General features: G+C 44.3%; 1 protein-coding gene across 1 annotated transcript in view; it reads right to left on the reverse strand.

Moving 5' to 3' along the window:
• Positions 1–21,477, reverse strand: part of LOC146810620 (proton-coupled amino acid transporter 1-like) — a 444,495-nt gene that overhangs the window by 410,712 nt on the left and 12,306 nt on the right. The window lies entirely within an intron of this gene.

Raw genomic sequence — 21,477 nt, forward strand, 5'->3', positions numbered from 1 at the left:
CTTCTAGGTCAAAAGATAATGGTTAGTTCTACGGAAATATCAGATCCATGAAGTAAGATCTATGGAATGGGAGTACAGACTGGAATGTCTGACGACTGAATGTTTCTCAGTTAGATCTCTGACTTTACCGCAGTGGACCACAGTGGATTATTTTACTGAGATATCTTCTCAAACTCCTACTGCCCATCAGGCAGTGGTACACATTTCGTAAAAGAAACACTATTCACTTAGCACATAAGGTGGGCATGCATAGGGAACATGTGTTTTTACTGGACCCTCATTATTTTCAATCTTAACATATTTCCAAACACTCATTCCATAATTCATTAGCAGGGTGATCAATTTGTGGCTCTAGAATCAAATCGATGAATACACACAAACATGTATTCACAAGGTTACTGAAATCTTAAGTACTAATCATTAATCAAAATGGACAAACTCCAACTGGACACAAATGCTTGATTTACAGTGCAACTTAGGAAGAAGACTGTGAAATACTTTAAAGATATCAGATTTACAAATATGCTTACAATGTATTATTCGTATGTTTAATATAACACGTGTATTAAACACACACCTTGAAACCCAGGTAATATAATTAACAAGCATTGGCATAGCCAATAGGTCTCGCTTTTGAGACCTTATAAGTATTTAGTTATGCAGCACAATATCCTTGGTGCATCAACATCAACTGTTGCATGGCTAAACACTTATAAGGTCCCAAAGGTGAGACCTATTGGCTATGCCAATGCTTGATTATCTATGTTAGAATATATTTGTGTGTGTATGTGTTTTAGGAATGTGTGGAAGGTTGTGTGTGTCAAGAATGGGTGTATCACTGTGACCATGTTAGACACAGTTCTATGTTAAGTGCAAGCCAATCTCAATGTTAATCCGAAGGTGCATACCTCTATACAGAAATATTTGCATTGGCATACCATGTCACCACTATTCACCAACCTTGATTAATTTAATAGCCAGATTTTACGATACCTCAGGTCTAATCAAATGCCAGAACCTAGTCACTGTTTCTTTTAAGTATAGGATGTTTTAAAACCAGACAACAGAACTTATTTTAATCTTCATGGGATCAATAATGTAGGCCAATAACTGTTGAAACTCACAGCATAAGGGAGATTAGAAAGGAAAGAATTACCCACTGAAGCCCGAGTAGCTGCATTTGTGCATGCATAACAAGGCTAATGTTCTCTTAGGAGTGTTTAGGTATAGTCTGTATGACTAAACCACAGGCACCCTTTAGGCAGTCACGCATCGGATAATATTTGTTGCAATCCAATTTATGCGTAGAAAAACAAATAAATAAACATAATACCAGAAAAACAAGAATATCTATAACTACAAATGTAAATGTGAAAAACCTCCTAGAATCTAATTATGTGAAACAATCTAAATTGTTTTTATACTTAACCGGTGTTACCGAGAACAAAATTACCTGAACTTTTTTAATTAACTGCAAAGTGATGAAAAGCTGCACCAACTGTGGTGCGTTTTGAACCTGTGGCATGTGGGTTTCTCGGTGGGAGTTCAGCTCACTGAGTTACAATATCAGGTGCTTACTCAGGTATATGTCTCGAGAGAATATTGAACTAGAAGTACCGGCACCAGCTCAACTCTTCCGTAAAAGCGCTAGATTCCGATGAGCGGACAGCTCATCTGATTGGGCAGACACTATCTTCGTATCTGGTGCTGCTGAAATATCAGCAGAAAAGCGTCTGTGATAGCTCGTTTGAACAGGTCTTTTATCAGAGACACACTATAGCATTCCTGAAGGGCGCTCTCTTCCAAGCAGCGGACCATTTTGTGCCTCTGGCAGAACATACTTGGCAGCAGGGCAATCACATCAAAGTAACTCGCCCTGAGGTGTTTAATGCATACACCAAAACATGTGATTAAAGCAATCCATGCTCTCTTTTGTGTCTACGAAAGCTACTTTCGCACTCATTATTCCGAATAGGTCTATAAAGTGTAATCAGGCGGCCAATTACAGGGCAGATAAAGTTCGACTCCGGCCGCACACCGAGGTAAATGCTGGACTACACACGACGCTTGAGAAACGTTTTCAAATCTCAGACCTGCTAATGGCCGCGAGCGAGGCCAATGGCGCGAAAGGGGAGAGAGAGCTATTGTTAGCTGAAGTGCCAGAAAAAAAGGAGGCTTAACCACTTACTACCAGATTTCGGTCAAATAGCGTATTACAAAAATCTAAAATTAAGAATGAATTGAACTTACTGCGGCTGCATCACGGGGTTAACATAGAGGGAAGAGCATATGTGAGGACAAAGAGAACAAGTACAGGCTATGCCAAGCGATCAAACATCAAAGCGGCGAAAGTGAAAGTAATCGAGCAGAGCATCAAAGGGCTGGGTGAGAAGGGAGGGGGGAATGCAAGGGTCAAAGCGGCTAAAGTGAAAGTAATCGAGCAGAGCATCAAAGAGCTGGGTGAGAAGGGAGGGGGGAATGCAAGGAGCAGCTGTGCACGTGCATGCCATCGTGCACTCAAGCCCTAGGCCAGCAAAACCATGTGGGTAGCACTTTTGAAAGCCCACTTACAAAATGTCTCAAAGAGACAGCTTTCGTTGTCTCAGCGAGACCTAAAAATGAGGAACACTTTGATAATATAAATTGAGCTACAGGAGGGAAGAATAGCTTTAAAAAGCATCCAGCTCTCATACAACAAGAATATGGACATTGAGGGTTGTATACTTTTTAAAGTTAAATTAATATAATTATGTAAAAGGAAAGTTAGAGATATTATACTGCAATTGTATGTATAACTTGATGCGCTAACACAGATTAAGCTTTCCTTGCTAAACTGGTTTTAGGAAGCCAGCATCAGAACTACTGAATAAATATTCGAAATCATTTTAAAAGTGGAAATTTTGAAATGTGACATTTGGAGAAAAAAAAATTGAAGATGGCTGTGAAAACAGCTTCTTCAACATGAATCTGACTTTATTATTTATTTTAGAGATTTGTGGCATTAGTGTATGAATAATGTAAAGCTTATATAGGCAAAATGTCTATATAAACTGTTTTTAAACTATAACTGGAATATAATTTTACAGCTTACTGAAGCAGACTTTGCCAGCATGCTCCGAAAAGCCCATTTTTGGGGTAAACCTAACCATATTTAGCACCCAGTTCTACCACAAGCTCAATTCCCATCACTCCCTTAAACACAAGTTGCATCGCAGTCCTTGGCTTGTGTGCAAACTGTCAAGATTAGTTAGGACGGGGCAAATTGTAACGTGAGGCAGAAAGATTGGGATATTGTGGAAAATGGGAAGATGGAGTTAAAGGTGTAGAAGTGTAGTCAGACCTTGCCTGGCAAATGTCCATTTTGCTAAGGTTTTTTTCACTATCACTCTAGTTTGCTCCACAGATGTCTTTTCATTTTTGTTTTGTTCTCCCATTCCCTTCCATTTGGTGCTTTCGATACCTGTTCTGTTAGGCAGTTGGTAGCTGTTCCACTTGCTTGCCCCCCTTCAACAGCTGCTGGCATCCGCATCTTTGGATTTCACCTGGTACTTGGGAATGTCTCCTGGTCTTCCGCAATCATCACTACAGCACCACTGGCAGAAGGTATGGTATTATGGATGCCAACTGTAAATTGCTGTGTATTTTGCCATTATGCAGAAATTCTATTAATAAGTTGTTCCTCTGGATTTAGGGTTTGGGAATACTAAAATGTGTGGTTTCTGCACAAGAGGGGTCATTGAGTACTTGGATGAATATTTACCTGATGAATGAGCTGTGCGGAGATAGAGATCTCTGTACATTATCCCCAGAAGAGACATCACCGCCGCGGTGTTTCTCTCGCTCTCGCTCTCCCCATTTTCATCCTAACTGTCCATGGGGTTTGACTGTTTATTGGTGACATTAACTATGGTCAGGTTTACGTTGAAATCAAACTCACCTGGACCTCAATAATTTGCCTGGCCCAAAACTCTGATTCTGTATTTGAACTGGTGATAGGTTATTGCAGAAGCCTTAAAAAAAATTACAAGGAGAACTAGGAACAGCTGGTCAGGAAAGAGCCTTCCTGCTATACAAAAATAATCAGTTAGGAGTGCCACCTCCTTCTGTCTCGACTGCTACTTCTGGGAGTAATTCACAGTAGGGGAATGTTGCTTAGCTTGATCTCTCACCAGATGGGAATAGTACTACTTTCACCAGTGGTAGAGTGGTGCTTGCTACTCCCAATTAGTTCAGTGGTGAGCCTAACTAGGGGTTGGCAGAACTCACGGAATTCCACGGTGTTACATAAAAATTCAGCGAGATCCCGCAGAGTTCCACCAACAGGCAAAAAAAGGCACCTTGCGATACTCACGCTGTGATTTAGCACAGGGAGCGCACTCCAAGCTGCAAAATTAGTGCGAACGGCACCACGCGGCATGCCAGAGGGCGCAGCTACTCGAGTTCATTTTGCTGTCACTCAAGGACATTTTCTACTCAAGCGGCAGCCTTCTGAGTGCGAACAGTTGCGACAGCCCACGTTAAATAAATCTCGCCAGGTGTCCTCTTAACGACTGGAAATCGGCTTGGGGGGGGGGGGGGGGCAAATCTTGCTTGTGCTTGGCAACTAACCATTACGGAGCCGCGCGCACGAAAAAATTCTGCCACTCAGCAGTCGGCGAAATTAGGCCGTAACACCAAAGTGCACCAGAGGAACTCAATATTTAACCCCCCCCCTCCCCCCCCCCAAATCCTAACATCTTTCAGGCATTTCTGGCACAATGTAACCTCCATTTTCTGACATCTATGCAATGTTTCCAGACAGAAAAGACTAAAGTGGCATCTGTTTTTATCATACCTAAATAATAATGCAATAATATGGGCCACACTTTTCTAGTTGGAGATTTATACTAAATGCGTTCAACAGTTTAAAGCTGCCTTCAGAAAACAACAGACTACCCAGTCGGCTCACGCAGGTCTAATTACCTAGAGACAAGGCTCCAAGGACCTTATGAGCAGTATCGCTCACTTCCTTCAGCTTACCACAGAAGCAGTCTAAATGGATAAGGCAGCCATAGCTGTCTTTTTTATTATGGTGTACACAAATATTTAAAAGACGCATTATCTTTTGTCGCTAACCACTCAACGACTTCCAAGGCATTCACCGATCTCACCTTATACATTGATGCTCAACAATAAAGTTGACGAGGAGAAACGTGTGGCGGGGGCTATAAACAACAGTCAGATTTCAGACAGAGAAGGTGTCTACCAAGAAGGAACCCATACAAGGCTGCAATATATTTAAACCATTATCTAAAGCAGATGACAGAAGATGTCGAGAAGGTGCGTCTGCACTGTGGACATTAAGAACATTCTGTTCCAAATTGTCCCATGTTAGAAGGAAACGGGGTTGCTCAGTCCTGAATGATAGATCAGAACTGAGTACATCTACCTTAAAACAGGACCGTCTCTGAGAGGGCTCATTTCTTCCTCCCAGTCAACCTTCCATAAAAGCTTGTCCTTTACTTTTACTATCCTTACTTGATTCTAGGGATTCAGTCCATTTTATAGTGTGAAATTCTACCGGACAATCCTAACATTTGTCTTGCATTTCCCCCCTCCCTCATTTTTTAATAATGTCTTTTTGCCCTACTGTAAAATTACCCAGGAGCCTGTGTTGCCAGATGCAGGATCCAGCTGCCTTGAGGTAGGCCTGTCTTTAGCTTTCTGACCACTCTGCTACCTGAAAGGATAAAAACGGGTTTTCCCTCCTACTGTGGAGAGGAAGGGAGACAGCCTAGCTGTCTGGGAGAGTCCTGGGGATGAATAGAAGAAGCACTCATTGGCATCTCTAAGTCAAAAGAGGTAGCGCTAAAGTAGCCTTTTGTTCTGCTAACCGTTACTGTCCACTCCCTGATACCTAAGCCTTGGTAAGTGGTCGGCAGTTAACATCTATTGGTCTTTCCTGGGCCCAGAGAAAATACTCTGTCCTATGAGCCAGAGTTGTTTACTCTCCCAGCCCAAGTGTGTCAGGTAGCAGAACTGTTTTCCTCTCTTGTTTGACTGGGCACAGGCTATTTAGGAGGATCCAGGGAATAACCAGGAGAAGCACCGACTGCTATACTGGGCTAAGTTAAAAAAAACTCCTGTGTAGACACCAGCAATTTGCAGCAATGGCACGGTTGCTAGCAAAAGGCAGGATCGCAATACACTGGTGCAGAACTACTACACCCACAAGAGAGGACTGACTCGAGTACATTATCATGTGCAATGAGAAAAGAAGACATGTGTGTCTCTAAAGCTGTACACATCTAAACCAAAGGATAAATGGTGTCCGTTAAGGGAGTACCTTCCAACAGCCAGTGCTAGGGAGCCAACAAACCATGCTGAAAGCTTCTCAGGAATTGGAGAGACACACACAAGGCAAGATTCAATTGGCAGTATATTGGGTGTGAAATGTTGATGTATAGACTGCAAGTACTGAATACATCTGGCGAGGGCTGAGGACACAATATGTGGGAAAGTACACCACGATATTGAACAAATCAGAATAACAATTGAATCTCCATATGTATCTTACAGCTTTCTCTTATCTCCTTTCCAACATATTATGGAACTGGCAAACACCTTGTACGGTTATACAAAAGTTTATAAAATGAAAATAAATAGATAACTTTTAAGGCACAGTAACCCCAGTATTTAGTGATATATATATATTAATTAATATTAGTACCCTGCTCTGTGGCTTACAAAGGCTCACTACTAGGGCGACTCAAAAATAAATAATGATAGGGTTTTCTTACGTAGCAAAGGCACTTTTCTCTGCCATGAGTCACTGCAGTGCATTTAAACTGCAGTCCAGCCGGAGCTCAGCAGAGAACCGATCAGACAGAGATTTGTGTCCTATATGTATGTGGTGTAAACATCCACTGCAGCCCACATATTTAACTTTCCCTGCCATAGGTGCACTTAAGGCACTATTTACAACAGATTGATAAGGAAGCGAAATAGGCCAATGACGGAGTTCCAATGTACGGCAGACTTTAGTGGGGAAACAGAAGCCTTGTACTACTATTTAGCAATTTAGGAGTGGCAGTGGTAAAGTGCACAGAGTTCTAAAAGCAACAAATACAGGATCCAGAAAAAGCAAAATATCAGAGGAGACCATGCAGAAAAGGTAAATTTGCTACATTTACCAAACTGGAATGCAGGGCCGCTTACAGTCTCGTTCGCAACGGAGAGGGAGATGAATAGAAGACGGAGGTTAACACCGGTTATGGACATTTTGAATAATTTGTCATGCTGTTTGGCTTACGTCATGCCATGGCAGCTTTCCAAGACTTGTTCAATGATATCTTTAGTAACATCTAGACACTTATGTCATCATTTACCTGGACAATATTTGGTTTGCTCTGACACAACACTAGGTCCATGTTCGGGAAGTTCTTCAACATCTCAGGAAACGCTGTCTATACACTCAACTAGAAAAGTGTGTCTCTGAGGCATCAGAAGTAAGCTTTGTAGAATTTAAAATCTCATTTAATGGTATTCATATGGATCCCAACAAACTCAAGGCAGGACTGGAATGCCCACAGCCAAAAATTGTGCAAGAGATTCAGAAGTTCTCTGAATTTGCAAACATCTACTGCCAGTTCATTACCAACTTTGAGGTTATGAAACCTATTATCACACTCCACAGAACTGGATTCCATCCATGAGGGATCCAAAGCAACAGACAGCCTTTCAGGAACTTAAGACTGCATTCACTTCAGCTCCTGTCTTGAGACATCCGGTTACTAAACTACCATTCACGGCAGAAAATAATACATCAGCAGTAGCTATTGGGGCAAAAAATACTGTAACTGAGGATCTATATCCACTCATTTTTATTCAAGAACACTTAATCATGCAGAAGAAAATTACATCATTTCTAATAAGGAACTATTGGCCACTAAGGACGCTTCTGCACATTAAACACACTACTGGGAAGAAGCATTGAATCCTGTTTTGGTTTGAACAGGTCACAAAAGAGTGAGGGTCCTGAGGTCTATGAAGTGAGCTAATCCTTGACTCGCCGGATGGTCGCTGTTCTTCACCTTGTTTCAATATATAATCTTTGATAAGGCAGGAAACAGACTTGAGAAAGCGGATGCCCTCTCGAGATATGCTCAACAACAAGACCCCCCCCCCCCCAAATTTGGCAGTTACTCCTTCCTCTCTTCCAGTATGCAAACAATTATTTGAATAAGGGAATAATTATAATACTTTATTGATCCACAACAGTGGGTTTTAAGTAAATATAAGTTCAGAAGATTAAGCAATGGACTGTGGTTTCATAAGAATAAACTATTTACCTACAGAAGATCTGCACATGCAAAGCATCTATTGGTGTCACAATTGACCTCTAACAGGTCAACCAGGGAAAAAGAAAGCCATGGAATTACTCACCCAACATGTCAGGTGGGACCCCATGGTTTTATGATAGTAAAAAAGAACACTGCAAAAAGGCAGCAAGTCTTTCACAAGCAAAGCCCCAGCCCTTGACCGCCCGTGGTTTCTATGGATTTTAGCGTGGAACTTTCTGACAACAGAGGGTTTAACACCGCATTAGTGGTCATTGTGTATCTGACTAAGGTGAGACATTTCACTCCCATAAAACAACTGCCCTCAGCTCTAGTACTGGCCTAGGCTTTGATTAAGGAAATCTTCAGGCTCCAGGGTTTGCCTGATGGCATTGTGACGCACAAAGAGTCCCAGTTTGTTTTCAAATTTTGGAGTGAAATTCTGAAGGGATTCCACCAGTCCACAAGTGACTATCAGCAAGCAGATGGGCAGGGACCCAAAGGTTAATCAGTCTCTTGAACAGTATTTAATATGTTTCCATATGTTACAACAACAAGATTAGGTGTAGTGATTATATTGATTATAACAATTATTTACATGGCACATTTGGGCACTCACCCCTTTTTTTGTTTGTGTGGAGAACACCAGAAAATGCTACCGACATGTATCCCTTCAATTTCAGCTCCCTCGGTGGGTGCCATGTTACCTCTTTGCAATGTTAGACGTCAAACCATCACAAATTCACAACAGGCAAAGGTGGATTGCAACAGACATGCAGACAAACATAGGTCTCCCGCACCGCTACATCATGTAGGTGATCAGATCTGGCTTTCATCAAAACCACTGGCCAATCTTGCATCAATCCCAAAGATTTCACCCAGACACTTGAGTCCTTTTAGGATTACACACTTACGAGACCCCTCAGCAGTCAAATTTCAACTACCATCACATTTGCGCATTCATCCAGTGGTATACATTTCTAGAGTAAAGCCTTTAGATTCACAAGCATCTGCATCCCATCCACCTATTGCTTTAGAAGGGGCACCAGAGCTTAAGGTTTAAGCCATTCTTGATTCCAAAAGCTACCGAGGTCTCTGCAGTATTTAAGTGATTGGAAAGGGTATGATGCAGCTGACAGATCTTAGGGACTGCCAGAATCAAGAAGAGCAAGCTCTAGCACGAGGCAGAAAAACCTGGAATTTGTGGAAACCAGGAAAATGGTGTCTTAGACATAGAACGACAGACCTAGCCTGGCATATATGCCTTTTGCTAAGTTTTATTCGCTATCATCCAGTTCACCGCCTTCTCTTTCTTGATCTTTGTTTTATTCTTCTTCTGTATTGTTGAAACCTAATCTGCTAGGCAGATTGTTGCTGCTCCATTTCCTTGCTTCCTCGCTCTACAGCTACTGGCATTCACGGTTTTGGCTTTCCCCCGTTTACCGGGACTGTACCCTGGCAACAATCAACACAGCACCATTTGTTGAAGTTGAGGTAAGAGGAATACCAGTTGTAAATAGTTGAGAATCTTGTTATTTTGGGGATACTTTTTTAATGTGCTATCCCTCCGGATTTACAGTGTGGTTGTTCCAGCATATACTGTTGGCTCCAAAACCATTGGGGCCATTGACTATTTGAATGAATACTTAGCTGATGAATGAGCGGCAACGAGTGAGGGATGGCTCTGCATATGATCATCAGAAGAGACGTCATTGCAGCTGTGTTTCTCTTTCCCTCTTAGCCCATTCTACTCATACGTGTCCACAGTTTTTGGTAATATATCAGAGACATATAAGCGGAGGGTCGGGCTCACATCAGATTGTCACTCTCTTGGAACTTAACAGAAGCTCTCGGTTTCACAAAAACGTAATTTTCCTCTTCCCTGCTCACCTGAAACTCAACAGCTAACTAGTGCAAAGGGTGAGGACTCGTTATTGCAGAAGTACAGGTGTTGGTGAACTACCAGAAAACACAGAGACACAGCCAAGGTATTAAAGCAGAAGTACAGTTGTTTGTCTCCTGCCAGAAAAGATGGTAGGCAGTTGTTTGGCCAGTGAAGTCTATCCGATGTCTGCATCCTCCACGGGCAGATCTTCGCTAGTGTATTCCTCAACAATGCTTATTGCACATGCAATAAAGAAGCAGTGCCTTGGGCTCATGAGCGCTGCTCATGCTCCCAAACATGCATGCCTTATGCCTGCATGCTTTATAATTGGATCAATTTCACTTTGAACAACTATCCAAAATTCAAAACCATGCCGGCACCCAGTCCTTGACATGAAGTTTGTTTAGACTTAAGCTCTCAATTTTCATATTGTTACAGCATCACTTGTTCCAGCTGAAGCACCAAGGACCAGCAGTAAAACATGACTCGCTCGAGCTGAAGCTCTATGGTACCTGCCTCATCATCTAAACTGCCAAACTTTACAACTTCCATGGAGTGGCGGGAAAGAGGCAGGGACTGCAGCTGAGGATACCCACATGTTGATTGCGCCACGCCTATACCACAGCCTGCTGGTGGGTCAAAAGTACCTCATAGAATCTTGAAATATGCCATCCTGCCTCTCTTCTGTGTGATCCATCTAATGCAGTGTCATTCCAAACCGGTGGGCTTTGACCTCAAGCATACCAAGAGGAGCTCTGCAGGTTTTCTGCGATATATCCTGCTTGTAGAGTTCAAGAAACTGTTAGACACCTAAAGTAATACAACAAGGAGGGGCATAGCCTGTAGAAAATGGAGGGCAATTCATATAAAGCTCTGAACACGCCCAAAAAATGCTTCATTCCTCACACAAAACACAAGAGACGCAGTCTGAAGAGGGTTAGAATGCTTGCCTGTACACCGAGGAGCACCAGAAAAGGAGAGCTAGCAGTGTCAGTCTCTAGTAATATATCCATCCAAATAAGGATGCAAGTTTCCCTTCTGTACTGGCGGTAATCACATAGTTCAGGCAAATACCTTCACAGCAAGTTCAGGTTCTGAAGAAGAACGCTAGATTCCATTTTTAGGTCTCGCCTGACCCAGCGCATGCGCTGGTCTGTCGAGACTTTTTGAGAGGGCTCCAAAAAGTGCTACCAGGCCAGCCTAGAGCTACAGTGCATGTGCGCGGGCGCGCGCGCCGCGCTTTTCAGCGATTACTTTCACTTTCGCGGCCGCACGGCCACTTTGATGTTTGATCGCGATCACTTTCGCGGCCGCACGGCCGCTAGGCATAGCCAATAGGTCTTGCTTTTGGGACCTTATAAGTATTTAGTTATGCAACTGTTGCATGGCTAAACACTTATAAGGTCCCAAAGGCGAGACCTATTGGCTATGCCAATGCTTGTTTTTAAAGGGGTTAAAATGCGTTGACAAGCTAGCCAGAAGGACTGGAAAGAAGGCAGTGGGATTAATTCCAGTGTGTGGAGAGGGGACAGGAAGAAACGTGCCCTGTTACTAATCTGTTGTGCACAGTATTAGCAACCTCCTTCTTTGATACAGTGTAGGAACAACAGAACCAGAATCAGACTAACTCCATCACTGCGCTGCCCTGCCTTGGTTAAGAAATATGGTACTGGTGTATAAGATTAATTATTACCTTTCTTTCAATGAGATTGATTAAATGTATATGAGGAATGGGATAAGAATGTTTGCTTTTATATTTTTATGCACACAAAGTTTTCTTTTTATTACACTTTCCAGAGTAATGGTCACAAAATCTTGATTGATTATGGATGCAATATATGCATTTTTGAAAGGTCTATTTAATGGTCTCCTGAAAAAAACCGATACATAGATAAAGTGAGTGTGCATGCACCTGCGTGGTCTTTGTGAAGCTTGCAGTAAAAGTATCACTACTCTCCAAGTGGAAACACACAGTAATCCAAAATAGATAAACTACTGATAAGAGTGAAGGTTATCTTGACTTCCCTCCTCCAAAAATACATCTATCTTGGCTCTGTTCCGGCCAGTGTCCACCGAGATCTATGAAAGCAACATTAGTAAATGTTCTTTATTTGGGATGCCAGCCCACGCACCAACAAATATCAAAGCTAGTTTATGTTTGGCTTTCTTCATGCTCTAGGGGTATAAATACAGGCAAATCCCTCTATGCCAAGTGGTTGCGAATTCAGTCTTAAGCTTTGCATATAACACCACCGTCTGCTGCACGTGTAAGATACTGCAATCCTTGTAAACAGGAACTATTTAAAATTCAGCTTTGATGCTTTAGTTACCACAAACATCTCAAGTTTGACTTTTCTCTCCAAACCCAATAGTGAATAGTGCCTAGCGCGTGCCTATCATGTTGCACTTGTTTATTCGTCTGCAGTACCAAGAGACTGCACTGATGAGCGAATTGTAAATGAAACTGCCACACAATAGACATATACATATTCATGGTAATTCTAATACAACAGCCTCAAATAGTACAGCGTTTGTGAGCCTCAAAATGGGTATCCTATATAAGTTTATAATAAATCAAACCACAAAAAGTACAAGAAACAAGACCGCTGCATACATTGGTATGGATTTTACTTAGCAGTGTGGGACCCCCTTAAGATTGCAGTTCTTTAATGAAGGTCTAAAAATTAGGCTATAGGAGGTGGAACTGGTGAAAGTGCTGAAAGATAAAAGAGCATTACCAGTCAACTGCACTCAAGGTTCAATCAATAGCGGAAGAGCTGGCAGAAGGAGAGAACGTGGAGCAAATCAGGTTGCACCACTACAAGAAGATCTTCAGGAAACAGTAACTTCTTTTTTCGCAAAGTAATTATTAAAACCAAACAGGCATTGGCATCGCCAATAGGTCTCACCTTTGGGACCTTAAGTGTTTGGCCAGAGATATTGACTTTGCCAGTGTCTTTAAGCTGGGCGGTAGAAAAGTGTGACTGCTGTGCAGCATGTTGAAAAGTTATAATAAAAGTGTCAGAAGCACTGTTGTTACCTTATATATCACCAAGATGGCATTATGTACAACTGAACAACCACATTAAAAAAAAAGTATTTACAATAAAAATCGTCTTCGGTTTTCTTTTGTCTTGCAATGATGGCAACCTTTTTTCTGCCTGTTCCAATGGTTGTTTGTTATAGCTATTTTGCTGTTATGGGGGGCATAAACAACGGGAGGGAGAAGGTTGGGAAATAGTACCTGTATTACAACACTAGCAGCGGACGGAAGCTAGGGGAGAATCTACAGATGCCAGATTCCGAGAGCAGACTGAGGTGATGCTGAGATGGTGGTGGTGGTGGTGACTGGTGCGAAGGTGATGCTCATGTGATGCTGAACGATACTCTTGCTGAGTGATGCTGAGGTGGTGGTGTACTGGTGCAGAGGCAATGCTGAGTGATACTGAGGTGGTGCTGACTGATGCTGTGGTGCTGACTCATGCAGGAGGTGGTGGAGCTGCACTGGTGCTCAAGGGGTGCAGAGCTGGTGCTCAGGTGGTACTGACTGATGCTGAGTTGGTGCTGTACTGAGGTGATGCTGCACTGAGGCGGTGCTGTGCTGATGCTGAGGTGGTGCTGTGCTGAGGTGGTGCTGTGCTGATGCTGAAGTGGTGCTGTGCTGATGCTGAAGTGGTGCTGTGCGGATGCTGAAGTGGTGCTGAGGTGGGGCTGCGCTGGTGGTGGTGCACTGATGTGGAGGTGGTGTTATGCTGATGCAGTGTTATGCTGCTGCAGAGATGGTGCTGCGCTGGTGCACTGATGATGAGTTGGTGCTGTGCTGATAAGGTGCCGAGTGAGGCTGATGTGGTGCTGAGTGATGCTGAGGTGATGCAGAGTGAAGGTTTGGTGGAGCTCAGGTGATGCAGAGTTTGCGCTGCGCTGGTGCACTGATGCTGAAGTGGTGCTGTGCTGATACGGAGGTGGTGCTGTTGAGTGATGATGAGGAGATGCGGCGGTGGCGCCGAGTGATGCGGCGGTGGCGCCGAGTGATGCTGAGCTGATGCTGTGGGTGGTGGCGCTGAGTGATGCTGTGGGTGGTGGCGCTGAGTGATGCTGTAGGTGGTGGTGCAGTGATGCTGTAGGTGGCGGCGCAGAGTGATGCTGTAGGTGGTGCTAAGGGACGTTAATGTGACATTGGGTTATGCGGAGGTGACGTAGAGTGATGCTGAGGTGACGCAGAGTGATGCTGAGGTGGCGCAGAGCGATGCTGAGGTGGCGCAGAGCGATGCTGAGGTGGCGCAGAGCGATGCTGAGGTGGCGCAGAGCGATGCTGAGGTGGCGTAGAGCGATGCTGAGGTGGCGCAGAGGTGACACTGAGTGATGCTGTGGTGACGCTAGGGTGATGCTAAGGTGATGCTAAGGTGGCACTGAGTGATGCTAAGGTGGCACTGAGTGATGCTGAGGTGGCGCTGGACACAAAGGGTTATCCAAGTCATTGAAATAACATTAGCGACCTCAGCCCGCATCCTAGTGTGTGTCCTCCACCTAGCTGTGTCTCTGTAAAGTGTTCGCCTCATGCATTCATGAACAGGCAGGAATCCTCGGGGTCTCCCACCCCCTTGACAAGGTGTTTATGATCCCTCTGGATCAGCGTTGGGAAAACAACCCTGGGCTCTGCAGTGTTGCACACTTTGTGAGGTAGTCACGGACCAGGAAACTGTGCTTGAGGGAAACTAAATGTGCATATTTTTGGGGGGAAGTGCTTGTTCACGTTCGTGCCGCTGCAAAGTGAAGCAGACAAGTGAAAAATGTCACTTGCTGCGCATCGCTGCTTACTCTAAATAAATAAAACAAGATTTACAGGCATGTGCTAACTCGAGGAAAGGCAGAAATAACACACCAGACTGCAGGTAGGAACTGCGTCTGCGTGCTGCTGCTCGCTCCCTTGGCAATGCTCCATGGGAGTTAACTTTTCAGAAAAGGTGGGACACGCACCCACCTGTAGCCATTTGCAGGCTAACATTGTTAAATGAAAGACACACAAGCCTATCCAAAGTGTGGGAGGAGTCAGACCCCACACAGTACAGAGAACAGATTGGCTTACAGCGCAAGCGCTGTAGGCTCGATCTAAAAAGTGATGGATGGAATGCTTGAATTAATCCAGTGGCTGAGATTAATTCAAGCATACCATTCACCACTTTTTTGTACACTTCAGTTTGACGCAGTCAATGAGATGGATATGCCCAGCCCTGCGTCCCTTGCACACTTTGCCACTGGACCCAAGCTTTATCGGACTAATGGGCCAGAGTCTTGGGTTGCATATTTTTCGAGTCGGGTAGGACTTGGCCTTGCAGTTCGGGCTGGACTGCTGCAAATGGAGCAGGGTCAAAATTATTTTCACTATGGCTGGGTCCAAACGGAGGCAACACATTGTGAAAACTGATGATGGACTGGGGTGTGATCCAGAGTAATTACCAGTGCCTGAGATTATTTCAAGCATTTCATCCATCATTTTTTGTATCCTTTGCTACACAGACGGTGGTGTGAAACTGTTAAAGTATAGCAGAGAACACAAAAGGCCCGATGGTGGTATGATGTATTATTTAAACGCAACAGTTAAGTAAATAGGATAATTGTAGACTTGAATCAGTACTATAATGCGAGTGTCCAGCCTGACAATCAATTTAAGAAATCAAAAATGTCAAAGAACGATAATACAAACGTAGCAATTACGTGGGACACAATCCTGCATCCTACATGAACACATGACAAATACATTTAGAACAAAAACATATCAGGATAATAATGGGATCATCATCAGGACAGTTAAGGTGCAAGGCTGAATCAATGAAAATAGCCTGGGGATAAGGTGGTGAAGATATTCAGGCGTTTTTCAGCAATAATTGAGCATCGGATCTCACATCCTTCTGTGCGTCGCCACATGCTAATTTATTGAATATACTATCATGTATTGCTGAAAACGCCCGAATATCTTCACCACCTTATCCACAGGCTATTTTCATTGATTCAGGCTTGCACCTTAACTGTCCTGATGATGATCATATTATTGTTTTTAAAGGATCGAAACGTCGTCGACTAATGTAAACAGTTTGCACGTTTATCGCCCATGATAAGAAAGTGCAGTTACTGTTTCTCTAAGCTTGTTAGAAATTGTGCTCAATATTCCACAAGCTACCCAGTCTTGCCTGATATGTTTTTGTTCTAAATGTATTTGTCATGTGTTCATGTAGGATTGTGTCCCATGTAATTGCTACGTTTGTATTATTGTTCTTTGACATTTTTGATTTATTAAATTGATTGTCCGGCTGGACACTAGCATTATAGTACTGATTCAAGTCTACAATTATCCTATTTACTTAACTGTTGCGTTTAAGGACCACTGTTCTAATACTAAACTGTTACCCAAAGTCCTTATTTACCTTCTGGGTTCCCTTGTTTTTGTAAAAGGGTGGTATGATGTAAGCACACCACAGCATATGTCGCCCGCTGTGTTGCAGCCCAGAAATGATCGTACTCTTCGTCTCCAACTCAAGATGCACTCAGGAGGCAGCCTCCACACGAGCATTCAACAAACTGTTTACAACCAGCAGTGGTGAGCAGAGAGGTTGGGAAGTCTAGAAAGACAAACGTGGTGCAGCGGGTCTGGTTCAGAGCATCAACCTCACAGATAGGCATTGAGACACGCAAAGTGCCAGAGCCGATGGTGAGGCACTTTCTTCACTGCCCTATTGTCTGCACTGCTCTTAGCAACATATAACAGGTATGCTGGAGCATGCATCAGCAGCATTGAGGAGACTACAGTCCCGACTTGATGAGTTATTCCAAGGAAGGACACCCAGAGTAGCCAGATCGGGTTCCCAAGACAGGTGAGATGGAGACAGTAAACGCTAGCTAGCAGAGAGACGGTTGGACTCCTAAATGTAAGCGCTTTAAACCACAAACATCACGTAGCAATGAGTATGTTTGGGGTCTTCTAGCTGACCGCACCGGAGCACCAACAGATGGTCAGTACGGGTATTGTTTGGGTCTCCTGGCTGAATGTATTAGAGACTAAAGCCTAGGAGCAAATGTAGAGTTTGGTTGTCATTATGAAGCTGGTGAGAGCAAGAAGCCTGGGTATGGATATGTACTCAGACTGGTGATATTGGAGAAAGCAAGAAGTGGCTGGCATGGGTATGGTTTTGGTTTCCTAGCTGATGGTATTGGAGACAGCAAGAGTTAGGCAGGATAGATTTGGATTGGGACTTATAGCCAATGTAGCTGATGAAAGCAAGAACCAAGCAACATGAAGGTGGTTTGGGTCTTCTAGCTGATGAAAGCAACAGCCGAGTGGCAAGGGTGTGGATAGGGTCTCCCAGCTGGAGGCACTGGAGACAGCATGAGATAGACAACATGGGTACAGTTTGAGTCTTCTAGGTATTGTCACTGGAGACAGCGAGGGATGGACAGTAAGGGGATGGTTTGGGTCTTTTAGATGATGGCACTGGAGATGGAAAAACACGACAGCATGAATATGGTTTGGGTCTCCTAAATGGTGGAGCTAGAGACAGACAGAATGGGTATGGTTTGGATCTTCTAGCTGCTGGAGCAGGAGGCAGCAAGAGATGGACAGCATGGTTATGGTTTGGGTCTCCCAGCTCGTGGAGCAGGAGACAGCGAACCCTGGACACCACGGGTACAGTTTAGGTCTCCCACCTGGTGGAGCAGGAGACAGGAGGGCAGTCAGGACACTAGTCACCAAGAACACGTTAGAGGCTTTCCTGAATAATGGATGGCTCATCTGCATACTGGCTTGGAGCTGCCATTAATAAGTGGAGTGTGAGTGTGAGTGTGAGTGTGAGTGTGAGTGTGAGTGTGAGTGTGAGTGTGAGTGTGAGTGTGAGTGTGTGTGTGTGTGTGTGTGTGTGTGTACATCAGTATGGGAGGAAAATACAGTTATATTGCGGGTTTTCCAGAGACTGAATGTTGTTTTCCCAGCAGACTTTACATAGCAATATAAATCCTCATCGATTACTTTTGCACACGGCGATTCTCTCTCTGGGCCACTTCCAAAAACGTGGCCTCTATTTAAAGGCGGCCACAGATGTTCGATCAAACACGTGATGCCGAGCAGTATTTTATGCTATGTAAATTATTATTTCTGTGCGTACACTGCCATGGGGAATGTATCCGGACACAGAATCGCTGCCAGCCTGTCTGTCTCCAGTCCCTCCTCCACCTCTCGGGCCCTCACACCACGCCCCTTCTACTAACACAAACCACCACAACCCCGAACACAGCCGACCGCCTATAGATAATATGCATTTTTAGGTCTCGCCTACCGACGCAGCGCTATGTGCATTTTTTGGTCTCGCCTAGCGATGCAGCGCCATGCGCTGCTCGCCTTGGCGAGATCTATTGTTGTCGACTTGGTTTGCGAAGGGGGACATGATATGTGCACGCGTACAAAAGACAGCAGTTGTGCACGCGTATGACGTCGTTAGCAGGACTCGGAGGACAAGACATGAGCACGCGTACAGCTTGCGGCACATGAAGACGCCTCCTCCTTGCTTGTTCGAACACGTACAGCGACGCACAACTCGCAGGACAGGAAATGTGCATGAGTTTTTTGATACTTTTTAGAATACATTTACACGTGTATGGCTCATGGCGTGATAACACGTTGAGCTGTCTCGTTCACTGGCTTCCTACTGGCCCTTGTGTGCCTGTTGCCCCTTCTGTATTATTGTTGAATTATACAAAAGCCCTGCAATCTTTATTCATTGTTTTGCATGCTAATTTTCTTTTATTCACACTTGCTGGCTGCTTGCCGTTTCTTGCGCATTATTACAAAACATAGCAGTTGTGCACGCGTCTGGCGTCGTTAGCAGGACTCAGAGGACAGGAGATGTGCACGTGTATGGCTTGCGGCGCATTAAAACGCCTCCTCCTTGCTTCCTCGCACGCGTACAGCGACGCACAACTCGCAGAGTGGAGATGTGCACGAGTTCTCTGATACTTTTTTTTTTTTAAAATACATTTACGCGTGTGCGGCTCACGGCGTGATAACACGTTGTACTCTCTGGTTCACTGGCTTCCTCCTGCCCCTTGTGTGCCTGTTGCCCCTTGTGGATTATTATTCAATTATACACATGCCATGCCATCTCCATTTATTGTTTTGCATGCTAATTTTCTTTTATTCCCACTTGCTTCCTGCTTGCCGTTTCTTGCCCAAGTCTAACCTACAATCTTTCTTCTTACACAATACTTTTTTACTAAGTTCCTCGCAAGTTACCTTTTACTATTGCATACTAGCAAAAACATTTTTTGCATACTCTCAAAGCCCGTTACAGCTCTAAATCTCCCGCTACACAAAGCTTTATATTCTGTGCAAATAGCCTAGCACTCAGCAGCCACACTTAGCCTCTATTGTCCACATATAGGGGCCCGCTCACAAACAACGATAACCCAGCAAACTTCCTGATCAGCCCTCCGATTTCCCAGCGAGCTCTTCCTGCTTTGCACCTCTCCCATACCCCTCACCACTCATAAAGCTTAGAACACTTTGCCATCCCCCTAGGGCATAACTAAAATCTCCCAAACCCTGGATGCCCTCTCACCATTCGCTCCCCATACTCCTAGCCACCTCTGGTAACAATACGCTGCCTGTCATCAGCCACCCTTCTACCTCCTTTCAGTCTCAGCACAGTCTTAATGAACCAGTACGATGCCACAATGGGTTAAAACAGGAAGCACGCATACCGTTTCTCCCCATTATTGCCTCTAATTTGCAATCCACTGCCGAGGTTAGCCAGAATGGACAAAATAGCGATGCTCCCAGTTCACAAACTTTCAAGTCACTAACACAGTCCAGGCCGTTGCTCTAACCAACGCCTCTTTAATCTAACACTCAGCTTTACCGCGTTTGCAACCGCCAGCAAAACCCTCTGCTGCAAATTAACACAAGCCCAACGCCTTTGCATGCTACAGGCCACACACTTACTCATTACGGTTTAAAAATAACTTACAGTTTATTGTACTACTTCAATGTTGGTCCTCCAAAGCTGCTCAGCTCCCCGCAATGCACACATAATATCTGCGTGCGTACAAAGACAGCATTGTGCACGCATATGGCGTCCTCAGCAAAACTCCAAGGACAGGAAATGTGCACGAGTACGGCTGGTGGCGTATTAGCACGCCTGTTCCTTTCTTGCTCGCACGCGTACAGCACCGGTAGCGCAACTTAAAAGACAAAAAAATATGCACGTGTCTTGCAATATTTTTTTTCCAAAACATATGCATGTGTTCGACGCACGCCGTGCTCACACGTCATGCCCTCTCATTTGCTGGCTCCCTACTGTCCCTTGCATATTATTGATAAGTTACACACTTGCCCTGTAATTACTGTTTGCATGCTAACTACACTGTTAAATATCACTTTAACAAAACATTTAACATTACTATTGCATTATTATTTGACGCACCAAAAACTCTAAATTTTACTAATGCGAGACCTATTGCATTGCAAATGCTTGTTATAGTGACACGTTGAACGGAGAACATGTAACGCTGTCTTCATCTTCCGGTCTCTGTCCCCGACGAACGCTTGCTTCACGCTCCTGTATACAAACACATTGTGGGGTCACCTCACTCATGTGGAGCTCTTGGACACCTTCACTTTCAGTCACGGGTGCCTACAGGTTCTTAAAAGCGTGCACAAACATCAACAACACAGGCACACATCACGCGTGCACAGTGCACACACATCACCAGTGTACAGTGCGCACAAACATCAACAACACAGACACACACACATCACGCATGGACAGTGCATGCATGGACAGTGCACACGTCAACAGTGCACCGGATATAAATAACGTCTGGGCACGCACGCACCATTGTATGCGCTTCCCTCATCACCACCTCCACCCCCACGGAAGACTCCGCTTTCGACACCGTGTGAAGGCAGCTGTATGGATCTGCCTTGACAGGTTGCTCAGACGAATAGAACAATATTAGCATTCGATAAGTCCTAGATATTGCATTGGGAAGATATTGTTTATTTGTTCTCGGCTTTGATGCTTAGAGCCGCAGGTGAAGGGCGATGGAGAGACCAGGGAAGATGAGAAAAGGCGACTGGTTCAAGACCCCGATTGGGGGAGAGTCCCAGCCTCCGACAAGCACAGAAGCCAAGACGTGGGCTAGAGAGGTGAAGTGTGCATCCTTTATTTCTCAAACAGCAGATGCGTTCCTGTTCCAACAAGCATTTGCAATGCAATAGAACTTGCATTT

Source organism: Triturus cristatus, chromosome 7 (assembly GCF_964204655.1).
Source record: "Triturus cristatus chromosome 7, aTriCri1.1, whole genome shotgun sequence".
In the NCBI taxonomy this organism is placed as follows: domain Eukaryota; kingdom Metazoa; phylum Chordata; class Amphibia; order Caudata; family Salamandridae; genus Triturus; species Triturus cristatus.